We start from the raw sequence: 10927 nt of genomic DNA, 5'->3' as shown, positions 1-10927 counted from the left end.
GTCACACCTCTGTACCCATGGAAGCGAAGAAGACGATATGAAATATTTCACTTTGATGATTTTTTGGGTAAATATTATAAAGTCATAGTAATATCTCTATTGTCATGGCATTGCCTTAATAATGTTTAATCACAGAAAGCAACCGAATGGTCTATCGGTGTATATGCGACGTTTGAGAGAGAAATCTGAACATTTTCTTGTTTGATTGTTTGTTGAGAATGAAGAAAAAACGGACAGAAATGAGCCGATAAGTTCCACATTGTTACTAGGACCAAGGAGAACACATGCACAACTGATTGAGGGCGGTTGAAAGAAATTTAAGAGGAAAAGACGTGTAGTTCAATACACAGATTCTGAATTATGTTTAAAATTTGTTTTGTGGAAAATATAACGTGGACAATATGACGAACAAATGTTCCTGTATTGTGATGATTTCCTTCCTCTTATTGGTGGTAAACTTAGGAGGTAAGTATTCTAAAGGATCAATTATTAAAGGTGATTTGTCACAGCAGTGATTATTCAAATAACATGAACTTACATTTCATATAACAAAAAACACAACGAATTTACGGAATGATAGAATTGTAATTGAAATTTCAAAAGACTAAACTAGATATAAAGATATATCCTTTGAATTGTTATTTGCATTGTAAACATGTCATTGACATCCATTTTCTTTTGGTAATCTTTGATTTTTAGATGCAGCAGTAATTCACGCTGAGGAAGAAAATGGAATTTACTACGAGTTCGAGACCTATACGGCCCAAGGTAAGATATTACGATGCGTTGCCAACGTTTTTTTGTAAAAGAAAGTTCCCTCTTTCCTCTTGTAAAAGGAAAAACCCGGCCTTTGTCAAGGTCATTGATTTCATGAAATTGTATTGATTGTGTTCTGAAAAAGGTGGGGGGGGGGGGGGGGGGGGGGTAAGTGGACACTACTTTTTTTTTTGGTCTCGAAATTTGAATATCTGACATTTTTCTTCGTGGGGGGGGGGGGGGTAAGGTCATCTTTTTTAGGTCAGTTATCGGCATAATTTTAATTTTTTAAATTTTTTTTTATAATAAAAAAAACACAAAAAACAAAAGGAGGTTTTAGGGGGGGGTTTAGGGGGGGGGGGTTTACATACGTACAAAAACCAAAGGGGAGGGGGGGGGGGGGTTAACCCCCAACCCCCCCCCCCCCCCCCCCCCGTGCGTACGCGCCTGCCTGGCAGGAAATAATTCTTTGAAATGCTAGAGAGCCGTAATTGGCAGCACAGCTAAAGCCAGGGTAATAATCGTTAAAGGGAAAGTCCACCCCCAATATAAGTTTGTTTCGATAGAGGCAGAATAATAAGAAAATCAGGTAAGTGAAAGTTTGAGCAAATTCTGAATGAAAATAAGAAAGTTATGAATTATTGAAGTTGTGATCAATCAAATACAAATTGGCAACTCTGTGACTTATTATACGAGCTCTCCTTCATTTGCTTTGTGCATAATATTCCATAAAATCATGTTTTCTTCGTTATTGATGACGGAATATATATTTGTTCCTTGCAGGGGGAGTATAGAAACATATTTGCAATTATTATATTTAGGGTGCATGTATGGTTGAAATTTTTCTTGAGGGAAAATGAAAATTTTAGATTTTTTTAGTACTGAGCAAATGGAAGTTGAGCTCGCATGATACGTCATAGAGTTGCCAATTTGTGTTTGATTGATCACAACTTCAAAAATCCTAACTTCCTTATTTTTAATCGTAATTTGCTCAAACTTTCACTGACTTGTTTCTCTCATTTTTCTACTCCTATTAAAACTAACTTAATTTCAGGGTGGACTTCCCCTTTAAGTTTGGAAGCGCTTAAAAACTAAGTATTATTAATATTAAAGGTACTATGTCCCATTTGCAGGCCAACAAAATGAAAAATTTAAATTCCAACTGCATTTGAAAGATAATACTAATTTAGAACTTCCCTAAAAATGGTGGGGCTTGAAAATGTCTTCAAGTGGGAAAATAATGACTATTAGTTGTCAAATCGACTTTAGGGCTATAGAGCCCAAAAGTAATAGTCTTGATTTTCAGACAATTGTACCGAATGGTCATACGTTTTATGCTGCACAAAGATTCAATCAGTTTAATCTTGGCCATCACAAGAAGTGGGTTATTGATGTAGACAAATGCTCATGTACCCTTTACAACTCTTTTCATGTGTGTTATTACCAAAGAAGAAAAAAGGCCAGTCAGTCACTCAATAGTGTCTGACAGTGAAGTCTAGCAAGTGAACGGGTTTCCTTGCATATAGTTTGAATATTAGGATACTGCTAACGTTTAAATTTCACAGATAGGACATACATGACATATTCAAAATTCCTGCAAAGTTCTACAGAATTTGAGGTTGGCTGCAAAAGGGACATAGTACCTTTAATATGAAAGTTTGTGCTAAGTGACATCCTCTTTCACATCAATATACAATTTAGGTTACATTTTGCCATCAATATTTGTTGGAGCTCCCAACACTTTAGAAAGGCTATAAGGCAGGCCTTCTCAACTAGTTTATTAGAAGCGCCCCCCCAAAAATGAATTGAGGTTGAAGTGCCAACCTGTAGGTTTGGTGACTGTGTTACGAGGGAGCGTAGCGACCGAGCCGATACCGGCCGGGGTCCAGGGGGCAAAGCCTCCGGAAGCTAGTGGATTTTAGGGCTTTTATTTAGGCCAAGAGGTGGCATTTTTAACACCTTTTTGTTCCATAAAACATCAATCATAATTTCATAATGATGTAAAATAATTAGTACAATTCCTGGCTAAAATCTACACTGGAAGTTAATTTATATGTAGTTATTTTAGTGCAATAAACACGGAAAATGTCAAAATGAAGTGAAAATCAAACAAACAAAATGGCTTGCTTACATTTTGGGCTCAACTTCGACTGCGACTTTTAATTTTTCTGAGTTTTTTTATTTTAAAATATAATTTTTTAATGTTGTTCTTTCTCTAATTTTTAATTTTTAATTTTTATTAATTTTTTGGAACAGCCGCGCGCCACTCTGACTGACCGCAAGCGCCACGAGTGGCGCGCGCGCCGCCAGTTGAGAAGGCCTGCATAATATGTCATTCGCAAAATCTTTGCATTTCTTATCTGACAGTTCCTGAAGTAAATCTCGCCATAGATCGCGTAACGCTCACCGATCCTGCGGACAAACGGATTAACGTAAAGAAAAACATGATCACCATCTCAGCAAAGATCCGAATTGGCACTTTTGTCGAAACGGGTTACGTCGTAGGGGATCGTAACTGGCGCTTTACGTTCTTCGCCGCCAACTCGACCAACCATAGGCTGTCAGGTTTGTATACTGGATTTATAAGTGTTACGATTGCTCCGGAGCCAATTTTCTAGACTGAAGCAAATTTCTAACTTCAACCGTGGACCAAACACTATCTCGAACCCTAACCCTAATGCTAAACCAGCCTAAAAACGGCTGGGTGGAGGGAAGGGGTCATAAATTCACTTGGAACTCACTTGATCCAGGATTATTCAGTCTTTAGACTGTTGTTCCTATCCATGGTTTCCTTTGGTTGGGGTTGTCATCATAATCATCTGGGTCATCTTTCAACCAGTTTTCGAGTCCAGATTTGAAGCGATTATTAGTGGTACTCTCCACAACAAGACCATTCCACACATTGATTATTCTCTGCCTGAATGAGTTTTTCGTTAGTGTCTTCCGGCATTTTAGCTAGGATGCGACTGCACTTTGTTATTCTGAGGAAGTGTTGTTCTTGAAGATTGTCAAACTGGTGCATTATTCTGAACACTTGAATCATAATTATCAGATCGCTTCCGTCTGAACTGTAGAGTGGTGATTTTCAGTGCTTTGAGTCTTTCTGAGTAGTTTAAAGGTCTCACAATTTTGACAAGATTTGTAGCCCTCCTCTGCATCTTATCCAACTGTATGTTGTGGAAGTGCTTCAATATTAATTTCACTTAACATTTTCTATTTGCTTTTAGTCGAGTTTCCAGCAAAGCTTTCGTATAGACAGCAAGCGCTGGGCCTGGACACCGCATCGACCTTGACATTCGACAATGTAAAGGGTGACCTGCTTCTGGGTTCACTGAACTGTTCCACATTTTCCCGCATTTGCGCCAAAATCTACGAGAGTGACGAAGGGTTTTGGGTCAAAGGTGAAAAATCGTTTGATATTGCATGCACGGACATCACCTGTCACCATGGTATCAACCGAGGAGGTATGTTCTTGTACAGGTTGTATTCACTGAAAGATATAGAAGGAAGGGGGGGGGGGGGAACCGGTCCTTACCCCCTCTTATGAACTCGGCGGCATAAAGAAGGTATACAAAAGAGAAAATATAGCCGACCAACTTGACCGTGTTCGTGTTCTTGTTTGGCCAGGAGCGATTAGACCACACAGCGTGGTCAATGACAGGTGGCTATCTCATCAACTCAGCTCTCAATTAACATAAGAAAAAGAGGATCATGGAGGACCAATGGTCACCGATTAGGCATTTTTTCTAATATAGAGGGAGCAAGTAGCTACAAGTAGGACAGTGGGGCTTTAAATTCAAGACTCATAACGCTCCGCTTATCTCTGATAATCTTTAGTTTTCTTTTTTTCTTACTTGTCTTATTTTTCTTGAGTAGATTAACATTTTATTGACTTTAAAAGCTTTTTTAATTGCTTGTGAGATATCGATTGGAATTAGTCCCTTTTTACAGAATCCTGGATCTGACCAGAGACTTACGTCTTTGATCTGATTCTCCTTGAATTGTAAATGGGGGTTGCGATGAAACGGAGATGAAATGGAGCATTAATGTTGATAATACAGTAACCATGGTAACTTAATTCAAAGAAATTCACTTTGAGTTCTGATGGCTTTCTTCCTACTTTGGAACTTACACGTATATTTTGTATTCTCTTTTACAGCTTCATCAGGAGTAATCAGCTACCTCTTAATCTGGATATCAATGCAGACAACCTGGATGTATATCATGTGACAAAGTGACAGAGTGACGTCATTATCATCAGGGCTCCGTCTTATCAAGAGTTGCGATTGATTCAAAATCAATCGCAAGTTTGCATTCTCCTATCTCTTATGTACATAGTAGCGATTGATATCAATCGCATATAAGTTGCGATTGATATCAACTCTTTATAAGAGGGGGCCCAGGTAAAACAAGAAGTGGCTAGGTCACGAAACAAATTATATTTACCTCAGAGTGCCATATTTACTTGTCAATGGAAATCATATTTATAGTCTTTATCCTAAGGAGGGGGCGCGATGGCTCAGTGGTAGAGCAGTGGTCTCGTTATCGGGGGATCCCGGGTTCGAAACCAAGCCAATGCGTTCGTGCCCTTTAGTGAGGCATTGATCTTAAGTTATACCAAGTCCCTCGGATAGGACTTAAAGCCGTTGGTCCCCTGGTTGCTTACTTACAAGCGTGCAAATGCTTTCTGAGCAGTCAGATGAAACAATCATCAAAACAAATAACCAAATGAAAAGTTCTTGAAGATCATGCCACAAATCGTTCTTATTACATTTTAAACAGCTATAAAATGGAGGAAAAAAAATCACACTTTTCATTTTAATATTGGCATCGCATGTATGTTTTTATTGTTATGAAGTAAGATGGTATTGAAACAAATCGATTTACCTCAAATGTCATAAATGATTATTCATGGTTAACTTATGATAAAAATGTTTGTATAATGTAAAAAAAACATATGTACCCCAACCTGTTGTTATTGTATCTAGATTAAACAAAAATCACGGGCTAAATTGACAATAATTTCCTTCTTCTTTAGTCGGTATCCTTTAGTTGTTTCTGAAAAAAAACCATAATGATGGACAACATTTGTCGAGGAAAAAAGTTAATTGAATATTGAATCGCACATAATAATTTCGAATTGCCAATATGAGGGCATTTGAATTAATTTTCATGCTGATTATTAATTCGAAAAGGAATAATAACTGCATGGTTTTGTCTTTCTCTCCATTTCTTATACACTGTTACCTTGGTTACTTTATTATGTAATCGAAGAAATCAAGAAGTTCTAGTCATTTTCTTTTGTCAGGTTGCTTGAATCTGTAACGTAACATTCATGATGTAGAGTACCCTGTTCTACACTTAATACTTCTGTCAAAGCCATATTTGTATTGAGAATGCAGAAATATCATAGAATGATATTTCGTTTTACTCCAGATATTGGTTTAAGATATTTTCAGTTTAAGATAGTAAATAGGATTCTGTATTTGAATAAGCAACTGTATAAGATGAAAATAGTGAGTAACGATAAATGTTCGTTTTGTAAAAAAGAGCTGGAAGATATTGTACATTTCTTTTATAATTGTGAAATCATTAAATCAATCTGGAATGAAACGGTGAAATGGATAAATGTAGGTTCTCGATTACAGATAGAGTTTAATATAGAAAATGTAATTTTTGGTTTTGAAGACAAAAGAAACGATGCTTTAAATTGCATGGTGACTTTGATTAAGCATCAACTATTTGTTCAAAAGCTTAATAACAACATTCCAAATTTCAGTTCTTTGAAGAAGAAAATTATTCAATATTATGAAGACGAGAGATATATCCATTCTATATCTGGTATGTATAACACATTTTTTACTAAATGGCAGGCACTTCAACATTTGTTTGTATGAAAAACAAGGGAGAGAAATGTGAAAGTATTCTGTTTTGTTTGAGTTAAAGGCCCACTGCACTACTGGTAACTACTTGCGCCCTCTATATAACAAACAATGCCTAATCGGTGACCATTGGTCCCCCATGATCCTCTTTTTCTTATGTTAACTGAGAGCTGAGTTGATGAGATAACCACCTGTCCAGTGACCTTGTAGGGCGGTTTAATCCCTCCTGTAAACTACGGCAGATAAGCTTTAAGGAAAGACTTAATTTCCTTGAATTGTAAAAATGTTTGTTTGATTCAATAAAATAGCCTATGGAGGGCTAAAAACGTTTTAAAAAAAATATTTGTATTGTACAAGAAGCACTATAATCGCGAAATTCCGTCTAGCGTTATCTCAGGTGAGTAGCCAGTTCACGGATGCAGTCTGAGCATGAGCAGATAAAGGTCATTGCAGAACAAATTTTGAAATACACGGAGTCGAAATACTGGATACGTGCTCATGAAAGTTATGTAACATTATTCATTCATGCACATTCAGTGCACAGGTGGGAGTATTCTTTGAAAAGGGGGAACAAAGGCTATTTATATAGCACCTCCATCGCTGTAGGAGTGATTATTTCAAAATGTACAAAGTGGGACCTCTTCATGTTTTGAAGTTCTGTGGATATTCGGGGTCATTGCAGTAAGGTGCTAACCGTGAACTGGTCTATTCGCTGCCTGATACACTGTTGGTTATAGCATTCAGGTAAACTGTATTTTTTTCTTTTTTCAATTATATTTTATTTTCTCCATTGCTTTTCACAAACAATAACAAAAATTATAATAACAAACAATAACAAAATCAATACATAAAATAATCTGCATGTTAATATTATTATATAGAATATGATTTTACATTCATAGCTTAATAATACAAAAGAACTTTTACTATTTACATCAAATAAAGCATGAAACATGCATGCATGAAGAAGGCATGAACATAAAAAGGCATTAAAAAAATATTTAAAAAAACTATTTGCCTAATATTTTGTCCATGTAATCTCTTTTTTTTCATTGGATGCATTATGGACAACTCAGATGAATATGAAATACGAACTCATTTGATCACAAGTTTATTCAATATAAAAATAAATGTGCACCTATGTAATTCATGTATACACGGTATAAACATTACATACAATATACTACGCAATAACTAAACTAAACTTTTGAGAACTTAAAAGTTGCATCGGTTTGCGACTTTAAAATATTGTAACAGAAAAGACCAATGGCAATGAGTGTTGAAGATATTCCTATAATATTTTAAACAAAAGATGGCGCTAGACCACATTTGACAAGTTTTTTTCTTCTTTCTTTCTCTCCAATGATATTTCATTTTCTCCATTGCTTTTCACAAACAATAACAAAATCAATACATAAAATAATCTGCATGTTAATATTATTATATAGAATATGATTTTACATTCACATCTAAATAATACAAATGAACTTTTGCTATTTACATCAAATAAAGCATGAAACACGCATGCATGAAGAAGGCATGGACATAAAAAGACATTTGAGGGAAGAAAAAAAAAAAAAGAAAAAAAAAAAATACTTACATACACACATACACACACGTGCACAGACACCCACACAAACGCCCACTTAAAACATGCCTACATTTTGTGGGAATCTCGACCATTATATCAGCCGTGTCCATTTCATGTCCATGTCCATGTCCATTGTATTGGGGTTACGCATTGCTGGTAAGTTGACCATGAGATGGCGCTGTGCAATAAACGGTACGCTGGGGGTGAAAGTTCATGAATTCAACGCTTTATTCTATTCTATCTCTGTCTATTGTATCTCTGATTCTATATACTCTAATATGCCCCCTTTTCTCTCACTATATGTTCATAATTACCACAGTATAATTATTATAAATCTTTTTGTTGTATCTCTCCATTAATGTTACGACCGGCCGCCCGTGTATGTATAAATCAATTATGCCATCGATGATGTATGTATGATGATGATGCTATAATAATGTATATGAATCAATGAAATAAAAATAAATCAAATGATATTTAAAATGTTTAGAGAGCTCATACACATTTGTAATTTTGTCCGATTGTTGTCAAGTGTGGAGGGGGAGTGTAATGAGAATGGGGCGTATGAAGGTGTTGTGTGCGACTATGTGTGTGTTGTATACATGTGGGGGTGGAAAGAGGGGTGTCTTTTTTGTGTGTGTTATTTGTTTAGTTTTGTTGTGTTTGTTAGAAGTTTTTTTTTATAACAATTCTCTATATTCAGGGGATAGTACTGTGTTATATTTAAAAACATTATAATGTTATGCACAAAGCATTATTTGATTTATAAAAGCATACTGTTTTGGATGAAGCAAAACATGTACGAATTTAATTTCTGAATTATGTAATTTGTATTTTCATGTTTTGATTGGAGAAAAAAAAAATTCATAAAACAGAATACATTAATTTGTCTCAAAATGTTGCACGTTTCAGTTTATATATTAAACAGTGGAGTTGCACAATTTACCCGAAGACGCGCTCTCTCTCTCCCACTCTCTCTCTCTCTTTATATAATATATCCTTCTCTCTCTCTTTCTCCCTATTTTTCTCCCCCTCTCTCTCTCTTTCTCCCTCTCTTTCTCACCCCTTCTCTCTATCTCTCTCCACTAACAGTGACACTTTCAAATAATCAGTTATTAAAGGTACTTAGTAACATTGTGATGGTTGATTTCACAAATCTGTTGAACCAGGATGCAAAACACGTAAAATTATGTTTGTATGTATGGATTATCCAACTACGATGCCCCAAATCCGAAATTAATTCACGCAATATGAAGATTTTTAACAAAGTTCAACGGGTTTTCGAACGGGCGTCGATGTGCGGCGCTTCTGAATCTAAATTCTCCCAACCATTTTTTGAATTTTCCCAACCGTTTTTCCATGAAAAAACCCCATAAAAACAGGCTATAAAAAATCTGTCAACACTTAAATGTCTGGAATGGAATGTGGAGCCATTTTATTGCTTTGTGAGATTCCATTTACCTAAAATGTAATTAAATTGTTGTAATATAGTTGAGAGAATTAAGGAATCGATCGGATCAGTTTTTTCCAATTTGTACCATGAATAATGGTCCGTGTTCGCTCAAATTTTCAGATTATCTTTAATTGTACATCTAGCATTGAAGTCACTGCCTTAGCACCACTATCTCTCATCTGAATGTTACAAAGTCCCTTTAAGAACAAATAGAGGTATAGGGCCTATGCAAATATAGTCGAAAAACCCACCGGAGACTGCAGTCTACAGGTACGCTAATAATCCTAACACAATAATGTAAGGTTGTCATCAAATTATTCTTAGCTACATGTAATTTCAGATTTATGAGAATAGTTTAGACCACCTCACTGTCCAAAAATTGAGGTGACGAATGCCCGAAAATTACACTTTATATTTTCTCGGTTGAGGGTAACGGCCCCCACCCCGCTTCGTACCCATACGTTTCTAAGATCGCCAGTCCTAGAGATCAAATTCACTAGTGGTTGGCGGATCTTACTCAGTGGACTTCCAGTTGTTAAGATCCAACCATGATAGCGCTGCAACCACTGGCGTAGCGTGGGACCCATCATTCAGGGGGCATTGGCACTGTAATAAATGGGGGAGGGGGGGGGGGAGGGAGGGGAAAAAACATTTTTCAATGTTGTTTGTTAAATAAATCATTTTGTTTATTATAAAGTTTAAAATGATTTTAAAAAAATGAACAATGTTGATAAGGCAAGTTGAAATTGCATGAAAATAATCATAAAATAGCATGTGAGACGTATACATCGTTGATGAAACGTAACATAACATAAACATGATGCAATACTCATAATATATATATATATATATATATATATATATATATATATATATATATATATATATAATATATATATATATTTAAATCTATGAAACGTGATACAAAACAACATGAAGAAAACTTAATATCCGTAACTTAACTGCCCTCCATGACTTCAAAATTGCTCTAAAAACCCATCTCTTCCTAAACAGTGCTATTTAATTATTTCAATGTACCGGTAGCGTAATAATTTGTTTTGTCTTAGTTTACTTTATTTTAGTTAAGATAGTGATATGTTTGTGATTGTAATATGTACTCAACCAGCGTTTACCAACTAAGCCGTGTCTTAAGGGTCGAAAGTCCTGATTGGTTAAAGTTTTCACACGTGACTTTAGGTCACGTAGGAAAAAAGGTTGTATATCGTGTGAAAAATTGTTATGATA

The sequence above is a fragment of the Strongylocentrotus purpuratus genome, unplaced genomic scaffold (assembly GCF_000002235.5).
Source record: "Strongylocentrotus purpuratus isolate Spur 01 unplaced genomic scaffold, Spur_5.0 spur5_scaffold_15, whole genome shotgun sequence".
In the NCBI taxonomy this organism is placed as follows: Eukaryota; Metazoa; Echinodermata; class Echinoidea; order Camarodonta; family Strongylocentrotidae; genus Strongylocentrotus; species Strongylocentrotus purpuratus.
The sequence above is the reverse complement of the archived record's forward strand: the minus strand, read 5'-3'. Positions refer to the sequence as shown.